The sequence below is a fragment of the Melanostigma gelatinosum genome (assembly GCF_949748355.1).
Source record: "Melanostigma gelatinosum genome assembly, chromosome: 5".
NCBI lineage: Eukaryota > Metazoa > Chordata > Actinopteri > Perciformes > Zoarcidae > Melanostigma > Melanostigma gelatinosum.
In genome coordinates, this window is record NC_136638.1 from 18,255,505 (window position 1) to 18,270,684 (window position 15,180).

The window sequence follows — 15,180 nt, forward strand, 5'->3', positions numbered from 1 at the left end:
CAGACAGACAAAGTTAGCAATAGCAACTAGCTACTGGACATATAGTGCAGCATTTAGCAGCTAAAGAGACAGATTTCCCCCTCAGGAGTTATTGACCGCGATGCTCGGATTGCTCCGTGTCTCATCGAAGTGTGAAGGCAATGGTTTTGCGAACACATTTGTCATCTCTGAGACTAAGTTGTTTTTCGATGTGTTTGAGTTGATGGAGTTGGTTTTTGAGATGTTCGGTTCCTTTGATTTTCACAGGATGTGTCTCTGGGTAGCGGCTGTTACTACTCAGGATCAGCTTGTGCCAAATGAACCTCGCTCTTTTAATCATGTGGCGAGACAGAGGGAATTCCCCCAGCTCTGCTTTGCATGCATGGTTTGGGCTTTTCAAGTGGACATTGAGGATTTCTTCATGGAACTGTTGGTGACATTTTTTCAATTGGGGTTATATCCCAAGATAACTGCCACTGGTTCAGAAGAGGACCCCACAATTCACTTCCAAATTGCGACTGAGTTTAGTCTACTTACGCTGTAGTAGGCCCTGTGTGCCTTCTTTCTATGTGATGGAATTTATTGGTTTTCCAAAATATTGCTCTGTATTTCGTAAAAAAACAAGTTCCTTGAGATATTCTGCTACTTTGATACATCCCTTCAGCTCAGTGTATCTCAGAGCCAGCCGCTCCTTCTTTTTTTGAGTTTGACTTTTCAGAGGAAGTACGCAGAGTTCTGCTCCGTATTGCTCTCTCTGTTCTAGACATGTACAACAGAATCCCTTGGAGATGAAGCTGTTATCCTCAGGCCCGGCGCAGCATCACATACCCCCCCCCCACACACACACACACCCAGAACCTACCTTTGATGTCCTATAAATTACGAAGCCTCATGTTGCTCATAATGAACCTGGTCTTGAAGATTCTCCTGCATCTCTGATGGAGATATCTCCATGCAGCGTACGGTAACTTGTGGACAGTTACTGTCACTTCTCCAGCCCCAGACAAAATACCACTATGATGAAATAATATCTCAGTGTAAAGTACACCGGGTGTGGAGAAAAGACCAGCAGGTGGTTTAATTAGCTTTGAACCAGTTCTAAATCCGCCGTCCGCTCCCCCTTGCAAACAAATCCACAGGGTGGTAGAACTGGCCTCTTTCATCTGTACGCTGGCATTTCACCACTGCCAACATTAAAATGTCATGGATCTAGTATCGCTGTTTGTCTGGAAAAACGGTTTACACGATTAGATTACTATTAGATATTAAATGGACAAAGGTTAGAGGACGATTCCGGGTGTTTCTCACTAATGACGGCGTTGATCAAACTGCAGTAACGTGTGAATGGTGTTTTCAGGGTCTGCTATTACAATGTGCAGCGTGACTGAATATGTTCAACATCAGAATGTGTGAGGCAGGACAAGAAGTGAGTAGTTTATTTAATAGTAGTCCATTTTATCTTGTGCGTTAAAATTCCAGGTGGTGCCCAACCTTGTCTGAACAGTGTCACCTTGACCACAGGGACTATATGTAAGAAAAGTAGTCGTGTCACTGTGCGACCTCATCACCAGTCAAAACGCTGGTCTCTCGTCTCTGCACCGGCGAGGTGATGCTCTGTCTGATTCTCCCTTTCTTGCTCGTGCCGTGTGGCCTCAAGGTTCAGCAGTTTGTTCTGCCAACTGTGGGCCGTTAATCCCAGCTGCCTCCCATCAGTTTGCTTCGCTGTCTGCCTGTCTTTGTCAGACCTTCTGGCCCTTTTGCGCAGCACTCTGGAGCTCTCACAATTCTGCTTTTTGTTTCAACCAGACTGCAGATGGTTGATTGAAAATGCTGTAGCCAGTTCCGTCTGATTGTCCACCGCAGCTGGCAGAGGAGGTGCTTGATAAAGTATTTCACTGCAGAGAACAGTATCGGAGTACACGGCGTGCAGCAAAACAAAGACTCGCTTCCTTTTTGACACCGGACACACACATCTATGCACACAGTGAAACAGTACAGTACATCAGAAACCTGATCAATGTGCTCAGATGATTGCATGGAGCACATGTGTGGAGGGTTTAAATAGGACTCATCAACCAAAGGGTTATAAAACAATGCCCTCATTTTATATGAACAAAGATACTTGTGATGATCATCATTGGTCGATTAATACAGGATGACATTTACTGGTAATCCTGTGGGATGACTGTGAGACGTGATGGCTGTTATAGTGTGGCAGTTGACAAATCTGACCTTGATCAGTAGTACAAGTGAGGGAGGTACAGAGCACAAACTTAAAACATCATTTTTTTTTTTTTTTTTACATTTAGCAAAAGTTTCTTCGGTTGTTTAGCCGTAGTTCTCTAAAAGATATTTAGGTGGCAAATTATAAAATCGCATGTTGAGATTTTCATCTTGTTGAATATCAAACTGCCCATTTGCTGGAGAAACATTGCTGTTTCTCATTTGACTTGAGTGTTGTTTTTGGGCTGGCGTTTTTGTCCCCGTTACTGAAGCATGGTACATGTTGAGTGTTAGCGAATGAGTCAGTGGATGATTGAGTGACTAAGCTTGCCAGTGCTCCTGTCTGTTTATGTTCTCTAAATGCATTCATGTGTGCACGAATATGACTTTCTCTGCCACTTTCACTCATGCGCTCAATGAAAAGTGACAGGAACATAATACATTTCCACGTCAATGCGATTTACACGATGCATTAAAGCAAGCTGTATATGTTTCCATACAGCTGAGCATGGTGATTGCTGGATGGTGTGTGCAATCAATTCCCGCAGGATGCAGAGGCTATTTGCAGAGGGGGGGGGGTCAGGTTAAAGGCGAGTCCCCAAAGACACAAATGTCATGTAGGGATGTGGGAAAAATCACGCGAACATGAAAGCTGCATGAAGCGAGGGTGAAATGTCTACTGCTGACTTTGCGTGAGAAAATGAAGCTTCCTGTACACGTGGTGGACAAAAGGCCAATTTCAGTCAATTTAGCAGCAGACATTTCAGGCCAACCACTGCAACACATATCCAATGTACATTTCTCGAAAAGAAGAGAGAGAAGTGATGCTAACGGGACAGAATTAAAGCTGGTACTAAATGGAAAATTCTGAAACTATTTAAAACGTTGCTGTAAATGAATCCTCTTTGCAGACTTCCCATGGATGTAATTAATTCGTGAGCAGTCGAGGACCATTGACTGAATTATTACATTCATGAGTGCAACATGTGTACAACTGTATACATGTAAGGCTGTAAAATAAGTCGCAACCCGAGGCCTCAAGTTCATGGTCCAGTGTTGCATTTTTGTTTTTCTTTTGTAGATGTATTTTCTGCTTGATGCTTTTTACTGTAATAAGTGGTGGTGGGGTCAATTAGTTTCTGCTTTATAAAGGTTTGTACTGTAATTCCTGTCAATTTTGAAAACAATTTTGGTGTACAATCCATGTCTAATACAAACAAATTCAATACATTTATATATATGTATTGATTTGATACGTTTTGTACCACAAAGTTAGGAAAGCAATGTGTAAGTTGATCCTAATGTTTTACACATAAAATAATGGCGCCATTCACTTCCTCGCAGTGAGCGATGCAGCTTATTAATTAAAGACTTATCGGGTCAGTACTCGGTAGTGGACTATACCCAGGTATCGTATCGGGACTACTAAAGGTCGGATCGCTGCATCACTAATAGAATATGAAGAAAAAATGTCAAAAGAGCTGCTGAGCGCAAATAAGCTATTACTGAAAACTAAAACCCTGCAGATGCAAAAACGAATGAATCTAATGAACAGAAACTAATGATCTGTGTCATAACCACTTACCTGCTGCTTACTTGCCCACCCGTGTACCAAGTCTTCACACATGACATATCAAACCATCATACCTGGTTGAGGAGAAACACCTGTGATGAAACTGCAGCTACTTTCATCTACATTCACATGTTAACGGATGGTCAGTGACTTCACCGACATGGGAAAAGCTCTGTCCTGAAGCTTCGTTCTTGACCAACAAGTATGCAGAATAACAAATGTGACCCAGATACCATGCAACATTAGGCTGGAGCGGAAGGGTTTACTTTGCTCCAAAAGCCTCAAATAATGATCTGTTGAAACGCTCTGTAGACGTCTGATCCGGGATAACACTGATACCTTTCAGAAGAAATCATTTTCCTCCATTTTTAATGAGGATTCTTTGTCAAGCGGTTATCATGCCCCCGTAATAAGCTACAAATACTTCACATTGTTCTGAAAATGTACCGCTGTCATTCGTATCATTTATGAGACCATTTTTAAAGTATTCCCTCCACAAATGCAAACGCATATGTTTCAATGCGTACGTGGTATGTTGTGTGTACATGCCTTTGGGTCTAGTGGCTCCAGAAGCTGCATACATGCATCACCAATGAGCTAACACTGATGATTAATGCAGATGAGGACATATTATGGCTTAATATGGGAACGTGTGTCACAAAAAAAACGAAGGTGATGGTTGCAATTGTCAGTGACAAGTCTGAAAGTGAAGAGCAAGGAAATCCTGAGTCAGAGAGCGAGAGATTAAAAATGTTTCCAGGGCTTAAAGACGGGGAGAGGCAGACAAATTGGGGGAAAAAGTGACACAAAAAGTGTGGTTTTATGCAAACGGACGTACTGTTATTTAGTAGGGGTGTAACCATACGCGTATTGAACCGTTCGGTACGAGGCTCACGGTTCGGTACGCGTGACGAACCGAATACGTTTGAATAAAAAAAAGATTTAAAAACATTTATTTAACCAGGTAGTCCCGTTGAGATACAAAATCTCTTTTGCAAGATGTAAGTAACAATATTACAATCTTTCTTTCTTGAGATGCCAGGACGGCAGATAAATGTAATTATACTGGCATCATTTTCTTATTTAATCATAGACGTACAGAAGTGTTAACAGGGATGCAGAGGCTTAGCTGTAGGTTTATAGAATGCGTTTGGTGTTGGAAAGAAAATGCCTTTTTTTTTACTTTAAGGAGTTTAGATGAAATGGTGAGTGACGTTTGCTTTTCATAGAGCTGTCCAGTTTAAGGTTTTATCTTAAAAGAGGCTAAAGGGACTCGCACAGACCACGCAGAAATGTTAAGCTCGGGCTTTAGATAGTGTGGACAAGACGTTTGTCACCTGGGGCCTCTTTCAGAAACTCTAAAGTCTGAGTTGAGCCGGAAAAACTCTTGGAACAGCTGTTCAGAGTTTGTTCAATCAACTCTGACTATGTTCACTCTTGAGTTACGCTTGTATGTGGCGACGGCTTGTGAAACAACCTCTCTGCAGACGACAGAATGCCTTTCCATCCATCCTGTTTGCTGGAATGCTGTTGCTTGTAGAGCTGCTACGCTGAGCCAATGGGAACTTCCCTGGCAGACTAAACCGACTTTATATTGCTTCATTTCTTGTTGCTGTTTCTTTGGGTTTGTCAAATGAAAGAAAAGGCTTTGAAGGTTGTCTATCCACAGCAACATACAAACGGTACAGAACACGGTTTTAGGAAACGCCACACACAGGTACTCTCATACCTAACCTCACACACTGGTTACACACAAGGATGCTGTGCAGCTGTTCTCCTACATCTTCAAAGATGCTTTAAGATCACCCAGCACTCCAGCTCAGATCCCGCTTCAGGAGTTTGATCTTTGGAGGATTGTCTGATTTTGTTTTGACATCATTTTTGTTTCCCTTCTTTTCTCCTTTCCTCATTTACTATCCCTCCTTTCTGTCTGCCTCTCTCCTACTCTGATGCATCCTTTTTCTGATGTACAGAAAACCGCTTCCGATGGGATTAGAAGCTTGAACTGTCGGGGTTAGCAGGATGCTGGATGTTGGAGTTGGGAGGGTAGGAAACCACCTCAAGGGTACTGATCCCTGAGTCTGCAGGTGTCAGTTTAAGCATGAGGAAAAGCTCTGCCTCGTGCTGCTAGAGAAGAGAAGCAGGGGAGGCAGCTGCCCTCCAGGCCCTGGAAATCAGCAACAGCTTAACAATGTCAGACCTCCATGCCCCGGCTTTGTGTTTTAATCCAAAATAAATCACTAAAAGGTTATGTAGTAATGCTAAACTTCAGAACTGCTGAACCACTCAGATTACAGTTCTGCTTCGAAAGCAAAGCAATGCACTTTTATTTTAATCGAAAAATGCAATTTCAGTCTGACCCAAGCTGCCTGTTCAGTGCCAGCTAAATGAGTCCGGTGGCTAGGCCGTGAACCGCTCTTTGGTTGGTGGTGATTGGATGTTTGTGGTTTAGGTTTCAGTCCCAAATTGAATAATGTATATATGGTAAATATATGGTGGAAGTGTCGGGGAGCGATTGAGAGATTGATTTTTCGATCCACTGTTTGCTGTTTGATTCTATAAAAGTTCTGGATCAATGAGAAGCCGTCAACACCACCAGGTCTGCAAATGTTGGCACAAATGTTTCTCAGCAGCAATATATTGTCATAAAACACAGAAATGCATGAGCCTGATGGGAGGAAATGTGATTAAAAAAAATTGCAGTTTAATAAATCTGAAAATATTTCATACACTCACTCTAAAAATTGATTTTCACATAAAATAGCAGATTGCTTGTGGTCCAGCACTGGTCCAAAGGTGGGAAATCAATCAAAACCTTCACCGCTACACTTTTGAGTCCTGCAACTTTTGGTACTTGATTAAATTGATGTAGTGCTTTTACGTTTTGTAAGTTTCTTCTTCATACTAGGTTCAAACGGCTTCACAAGGCTTTGTCTGATAGGACAATAACATTCATATTATAAACAATGACATTAAAGCAGACGTGTACGTTTTTATCATCTTTATGCAGACAGATTCATCTTCATGTGAATCATTTCCAAATACTGTTTTTAGTTTCCATCCAGGGGGTGAACTTCATTCTTAAGAAGTGTATGAACCCATTGGTCATATCAATGGGTTCATCAATCGTGAGGAAGTAGAATGATTTTTGGCAATTAACTGAAGTGTAAGACTGCCTGGAACATTTTATTTCATTGTTATAAGAGTAGATTTAAATGTACCTGCAAATGTCACTTCACCGTGGTTCATACCACATCTTATAACAGTCATCCTGTGGCTCGTAAGCCTCGGAGCAAATTGGTTTACTTTGTCTTGTTTACCCTCTGATGTTCGGCCTGCCAGCTGCTGTCAATCAAGCATGAACACATATGTCCCCCCTCACATGATAAAATGTCACCTCTCATCCTCTGCACCATCATTCTCTTCTATAAAAGAATGTTGTTATCTGAAATCGATAAGTTAGAACAGCAACTCTTATTACATTTCCACACCTTGACAGCAGCTCGCCAGGCCTGATGAGGAGCGCACACACACACACACACACACACACACACAAGCACCTCAAGGTCTCCTTCATGTTTGAGCGACCACAGAAATGATGTGCTGATGACACCTAAACAGATTGTGTAATTACTTTTGCCCTGGTGGCCCTGGCCTGCAACAGAGATTTCCAAGTCCTGAAGCAGGTTATTACCAATCCCAAATTTCAGTGTTTGGATGCACCTGACATTTATCATGTGGTGCAAAAATGCTCAAGTTCAAGTTGAGCTTCCAGGACCAGAAAAGACTGGAGGAAGGGGGGGGGGGGTTAGAGATTGCGGGTGACATTGGAGCGGGGAGTGCATCCTGTGTTCAAATTGTGATCCCTTCTGTGCTTGTTTGTTTGACTGACAGCCGGCAGGCAAAGGTCATCTTAGTTTTTTCTGGGCACTTTATGTTAAGCAGCATGCCCTGCTAAAGAATATATAAACTACAGAGCACTGACGAGGTGGTAGATTCGTCGTACAAACCGACCATCAGGCAGGTGTTAGGCTGGTGGTCTAAATGAATCTCGACATACTTAAATAGCTCTCTACTAATTTGCTCATTTATTGTTTCTTCAGGCGCACGCTGCCTTCAGGCACCTTGGGAGAAAACACGATTTTGTGCTCACGTAAAGATGTCAAAGCACTGACGAGGTGAAGAAATGGGTCATGATGTCTTCTTTTTATATTTAACTGTGAGGGAATGATGGCCGGGCTCTTTTTAATTAGTGTTCAACTGTAGTTACAGAGCAGATTAGTGTTGACTCCTCTCACTCGGCTCACCTGAAGTCGTGCTAGTTCAGTCGGTAGCAGTGAAACGATTAACTGCCAGAGTCGTGACGCTACTAGAGGTGAACCCAAGTGTCCTCGGTATCATAAAATATAGACTGAGGAATGACGAAAGATTAAATATGTGTATATATTCCGTAGTAATCAACTGCCACCTTTTTAATGTGAGCTCAGACCTCATAGTTATGATGATGACACTTGTAATAAATTTGGTTCCGAGTCAATACTCTGAAGTTTCCAACAACAAGAATTTAATTTCAGTGTGAAACTCCGCAGTGGAAGCGAAGGTCAACCTTGCTTCAGAGGTGTAAATCAAGATCTGTGCTGTGGTCTCCTCTGAGGAAGCAGGTGGTATTGGTGACATAATCACACCTGTGAGGGACAAGAGACGGTTATTAACGGAGTACAGGGTTTTGAAATTGATTCATCAGGTGTGAGACAGCCGTTACCTTCCTCTGCACACCCTTTGCTCATAGTTGCAACATCAAGGTGCACACTGCCACCTGCTGTATGATTTTATGATGTTAAACTTTAAAGTATTCATTCATATTCAATACCGCACACAGAATAGTTCAACAAATCCTGCATTCGGAATTGTAATTGAGTAAAAGTACAGCAGTATTACTGAAGTCAAACCTTTTTGTTTACTGTTGTGCTGGTAACATATTTCATGAGCTTATATGTTTGATGTGTAAAATCATAATCACAAAATGGAAGTACATCGAATATACACCAAAATTGTACTGAAACATTTTGGTTTGGCTTTTAGGTAAAAAGCCCAGCCTGTGTGCAGGAAGCAAACCTCAAACCAAAACTAGCGTCTGCATTTTGGAAAACCGAAAAATGTAAATCAATACACGGACATATTGTGTGTGTGTGTGTGTGTGTGTGTGTGTGTGTGTGCGTTGGTATCTCCGGATTGTGAGGGCTTTTCACCTGTTTACATACTTACTTTGTGAGGACATGCTGGACTTGTGAGGACAAAGTCCATGTCCTCACAAGTCGCGCACTGTAGAGGCACTTATCAACACGTAACTAACGTCCTCCCGCATTTTCTCCGCATGTCTCAACAACTCGGTTTCACCAGAATTCTAGTGTATGCCAGTGTGTGCGCCCAGTGTATAATTTAGATTTCCACATTTCTTTTTATTTTTTTATTTTCCCGCGAATGTGTATCAGTGTGTCGTCAATCATTGGCTAGTATTAGGCAGACTGGTCATTGGCTGTACTCGAAGTCAATCACACACTCTGATCTGTGATTGGCTGTTCTCGAAGTCACTCAGGGAGATGCTGGTCAGTGATTGGCTTCTGAACCTGCGGTCAGGTTTCGCCCTGACGCTGAAGAAATGAGTCTGGATTCGATGGACGTCTTTTGTGGGCTAATACGGACTTGGAATTAACTTTACCGAACTGGTAAGTGAAAGTTTTAACGATGTATTAACAACTAAATGCATTTAGTGAAGGGCTGTCTTTTCGTTGCTTTGTAAAACAAACGTCTCCACTTCCTCGTGAGCCTGGACCGGCGCTGCACCAGGTGGAATCAATCCGGCTTAATGTTCAGCTGATTCCACCGCAAACTTTTACTGCACTGTAAAAGTCTGCGGAGGAATCAGCTGTTATTGGAGCTCGTTGTGCTAGCAGCAACTGGCCAAGCCAGTTAGCTGTAAATGCTTTTCCGAGCTACGACGAGCAACAGTTATTACCGGTATATTCGCTAATGCTAATCGCGGTTAGCATTTCCCCATTGGAGGTAATGTTAAAATTAGCTTAGAAGCTAGCGAGTCGGATTTAGATAGATAGGTACTTTATTCATCCCCAGGGGGACATTTGTATGTTACAGCAGCAAGACACACCAACAAGTAAAGTAACAGAGTAACCAAAATATTAAGTATTAAAAATAATATCCATTAGAAATAAGACGTCTTAATTAGTGACAGCTGATATGACTTAAGCCCGGTGACGTTCGTCAGCCCGAGCATTCATAATTATTGTGAGGAATAATTAACATGGACATGTGATCAGACAGTCTCTTCACATATATTATTATTATTATTATTAAAAGGTGATCTGTGCAACTTTGTTTTTCAGGAAGTTTGTATCAAACAATATGCCCCTGTTAATTATCCAACTTTGAAACCTAATTTAATTATTGCTATCCTCACTATCAATACAGATTGGTTTAGTACTGCAGACTCAGCATGTTCTCTGGAAATTATTGCAGCAAAGATGGCGGCGAGAAGGAGAACAAAGACTCCTGATCGGGATGCCATGGACCACATCATTCTGGCCAGAGACTAATCTTTTCTGGAAGGAAAATTCATTGACACATTTAAAGGTAAGTCTTTCATCTCATATTGTTTGGACACCACTGACATCATAGTTAACTCGCAGTTATATATATGTACATATATATATATATATATATATATATATATATATATATATATATATATATATATGTATATATATATATATATATATATATATGTACATATATATATATATGTACATATATATATATATATATATATGTACATATATATATATATATATATATATGTACATATAAAACAACGGGGACGGATCCAGCACGGACAGTTACAGGAGTGAGGGATGAGGAGGTAAGGAAACATGAGAACACCAGGGTAGGGAGTGAGGGATGAGGAGGTAAGGAAACATGAGAACACCAGGGTAGGGAGTGAGGGATGAGGAGGTAAGGAAACATGAGAACACCAGGGTAGGGAGTGAGGGATGAGGAGGTAAGGAAACATGAGAACACCAGGGTAGGGAGTGAGGGATGAGGAGGTAAGGAAACATGAGAACACCAGGGTAGGGAGTGAGGGATGAGGAGGTAAGGAAACATGAGAACACCAGGGTCGGGAGTGAGGGCCTTGGGTCCCCTGAAAGGCGCTATATAAATTAAAGTTATTATTATTATTATTATTATGTTAAAATGAAGCTCAACACCTGTAAATACACTAACTGCAGAGAATACGACGATTCAGTCACGGATATTCTCATCTCTGCGAGCGCCGAATTCACAATGCTCCGCTAGTTCGTACAAAGCCCTGATAAAAGTCTCAGCTTTCTCTCCCGGTATTTGCACGCGCAGATGGAAACATGCACGTTCGTGTATTACATTCCTTCTCGGCACAAAGTACTCATTGAACTTTCCAAGCACCCGAACAAAATCATCTCTTATGTCCATCTTCGGGAAATGCAAACAAACGGAAGATGTTCTCCGACTCGCTTCCCATAGCGTATATCAGGCTGTTCACCTGCACGGCACCATCTTCTTTGTCCAGCTTGGTGGCGGTTCTGAATCTCACAAAACGCTGCTTCTACTCCGGCCATTCTCCTGGCTTATCGAAGGAAAAGTTTGTCGGGGGATTGAACTTTGTCATGTCTCCGCTTTCACTTCTGACACCATGTAAATCAATGCAATAGAGGCTTCTTAGTTTGCTCAGCTGGTTTTAATGGATCACCGTGTCTCACTTTACATACATCTGGAACTCCCGTATAAACCCCAGTATATGCGCATTAGACTACCGTATATGACAGTACCCGCCTATGAGTGCTTTTGGGCGGCGGAAGGGTTCATGGCAGCACCCCCACTGCTCGTTCAGGACAGTGCAGAATGTACGAGCTTTAACGTCACAGTCAAAACACCAGAAAAGTCTCCAATAACACCAGAAAAAGTCGCTAGATTTGTCGCAAGTAGCTTTTGGCAAAAAAAAAGTAGCCATGAGGGTTTGGAAAGTCGCCGGATTTAGCGAGAAAGTCGGCAAGTTGCCAGCACTGGCTAAATATGTCCCCAGAGCAACATTGGACGTAACAATAATTCCTATCGCATATAAAACCAAACAAAAATCCATCTTCATAAAAACAAGTTGTAAAAATAATAATATATAAACAAGCATATTAAAGCTACTGCAGATGTAAAAACAAACGCATTTAACTTAGCAGAGCTGCTGTTCACTATCTAAAGACAAAGTGCATCCTCCTTTCTTTGTTAAAGAGTTTAATCTCACGGTTGTTCAGTACATCCGTGTGTTTTAGTTCCAGTAAGAAGTCCTTCTCCGTTCATGGACGCCAGTGAAGACAGTGGAGTCTCCCAGTTGTATTTCTTGAATACGTTTTAATGCGTTTGAGGCTGAAGATGTCTGCTCACAGAGGCAGCAGATTTTGGGATTGTCACCGCCCAACACGTCACGCTAGCCCACTGACCAATCACGTACTTGTAGGCCAGCTAGCAGCTCTGACACGTCAAAGAATACGCCCAACATGTCAAACTAAAGATCTGATTGGTTGAACACGATGACAATCAACAATATCGTCCCCATTCACTTAAACTGCAAAGAGATTCAAGTGAGAGTCTGCAGGCCTAGTCTTCTACCTAGAGACACAGAGGTGAACGCTGATTGGATGAAAGCTCTACTTAAAACAAGCTGCACTGGAAGCAGAGCAACTGAGGAAGACAGTAGCGGTGCAATGAGAACATAAGATAATGGGAAAATATGTTGATAAATTAGAATACATGTAGTGTATTTATGAAAATGTTTTAAATTATAAAATAGCGATAACTTTGTGATTCTGTTTAGGCCAGCAGAGAAGGCTTTGAAGGCCCTGACAGCCCACCACTGCTGTTAACAAACACAAATACATGCAAGTGTAGAGCTTATTGTATAAAGATCTCTGCTGATCAAGCAAATGTAAAATCTGTACTCCAAATGTACCTGCAGGGCACAAATAACTGTGGGCGGCCCACCCAGATAAAGCCATTGTGTGGTTAACTTTGTTAAGAATTTGCGACCTACATTCCATGTTTTTGCAGGATTTATTTCATTCAGAAGATAAGCCACGAGTAGCGTTAATTGCCGAACAAATAGTTAATTCTTTCCTTGCTATTTTAGGGAGAGGTGTTTTTACACGGGAATACATTGCACCATCCAGTTTTGTGATGGAGTACCGTGGAATTCTGTCACGAACTACAGGTGTAGATGACACAAATAATCCCTGTGTGTTTGATTTCATCTGGAATGGAACACACTATTGGTAAGTTAGCTGCTTGTTGATTTACTGAAATGGATTTCTTTTTATAGAGTTATTTGTTGTAAAAGAACAAATCAATCATCAGTTCAGATTCAGAACAAAGATGGTGTATGCTGCATGGTATACTTGTATCTATTTAGTTTAACCAGGGCCTCATCTTGTGCGTGTGAATTTCCCAAAAGTTATACAGCACAATGCGTGGGAAAATGTAAGAGTGGTGCAGTGGTATATGTGTACAAAAGGTTCCTGTTTTACATATAAACCAAGGTTGGACAACACAGAAAATATTTCTGTCATGACATTTTGAATGATTTAACCCCAGGAAAGCTTTTGAGTTTTATCTGGGCTATTTGTCTTACAGCATAGAAGAGGATGGAACACTCGGACGACTAGCAAATGATAATCACAGAAATCCCAACTGCAAAGTTAAAAAAATAATTTTCAAAGGAAGGCCACACTTGTGCCTGTTTGCTATAAAAGACATATTTCCAGGCGAGGAGATAACGTACAACTATGGGGCGTCTTCTTGGCCATGGAGATCAATGGTGAGTTTATGTTCTCATGTTCTCTAAATGATAGTGTGTGGTAACTGACGGGGCAACAGTGTTTCATTGTCTCCTGCTTTTCATTGAACTACTTGGCTGATTTATTCAGATCATATTTTATTCCCAGACATTACAATGTCCTTAAAGTCCCAGTGAAACAGAGGTGTAACTTATTTTTCTCAGTTTTCTGTTGTCATTGTGTATAAGACTAGAGTACTCTGTAGGCTAGCTGATCCACTGTAAATGTACACACCTTCATAACTGCAACGCCTCTGCCTTCACACAAGTCTTCCTCAAACTTCTCCAGAAGTTATATGACAACAGCATATATTTTCTCTGTACAATCTTAGGCACCTTGTAAAGAACCGTCTTATCCTGAACCCAAGAAAGGAGTTCCATTCTCGTCAGAAAAAGAAATGGTAAGTTCCTTTTTGTAATATCGCAGTCGCATGCTGTTTGGCTAGAATGGGGGGAAACAACACCTCCATGACACATCCGCCTACTTCCTGGGATGGGATGTATTTCATGTCTGCAGTGCACACCGCATGCTAACAGTGAAAGTGGCAGTAGGTATTTAATCAGCATAGAATTTACTGAAGTAATTCCCGGGGAGAATTTGGGTTTCATCGATACAGTTTTGCCCATTTAGAATAGAAAAGTACACAAAGACAAATTATAAGAAAATAGAAAAAAGAAATGTGCAATATACTACAACAATAAATAACATATATGGAAATAAGAAATGTGTAAAATTATATAAACTACAATATAAAACAGTGTAAATAATAATAATGCGGAAGAACTGCAGATAACTTGTCAAACATGAATTAGCCATCCCGGTCAGTAAATGGCATCACTTGTGTGTCGGGGGATGGGCACAGCATGGACCTGCTTTGTGAGGACACCTGTTCTTATGAGGACCATCATATTTCTTCACACACTGGTCAAACAAGTTGGTTTCATGTTAGCTTTTAAGCATTGACTAGGCTCAGGCCTTACGTACACTATTCAAGGCAGGACATACTTTCATACATAATTTGTGGTATTTATTGAATATGAAGGAAGGTCTTGATAGATTTCTCTCATAAGTTGAAGGTATTTTTCTCAGGTTATTTTGTCTCCGTGTATAGGATTCATCAGTGATCTTTTATGTTCCATCCTTCCTTGCTGGCTAGTAAGCAGAATTTCAGCCAGACAAATGGCCAGTGTTGTAGAACTTTGATTGCTGAATGTAAATGAATCGCTGCTGTTTTTATATTTTCTAAGAGTGTCCCTATTTTTGACTCATTCACAGGAATTCTGTGGTGAATCAAGTGATGCTTTGAATACACCTTGTGCAACTCCCTTCACACCAGTGAATGAGAACGTAAGTTGGAATGTATTCTTCTTTCACACACTGGCAAGACGTTACATGTGGGTGGCTGGGGGAAGACGGTAGTACCGGGCTGTTTTACCTGAACCATATATGTCTCCACTCTTTGGGTCAAACAGAAGC

The 15,180-nt window shown here is 41.4% G+C and overlaps 1 long non-coding RNA gene across 1 annotated transcript; it reads left to right on the plus strand.

Moving 5' to 3' along the window:
• The first annotated feature begins 13,030 nt into the window (after nucleotides 1-13,030).
• Nucleotides 13,031-14,128, plus strand: LOC306777961. Its single transcript, XR_013772018.1, has 3 exons — nucleotides 13,031-13,143; nucleotides 13,502-13,685; nucleotides 14,036-14,128. It is a non-coding gene; the product is annotated as an uncharacterized lncRNA (long non-coding RNA).
• Nucleotides 14,129-15,180: the final 1,052 nt, after the last annotated feature.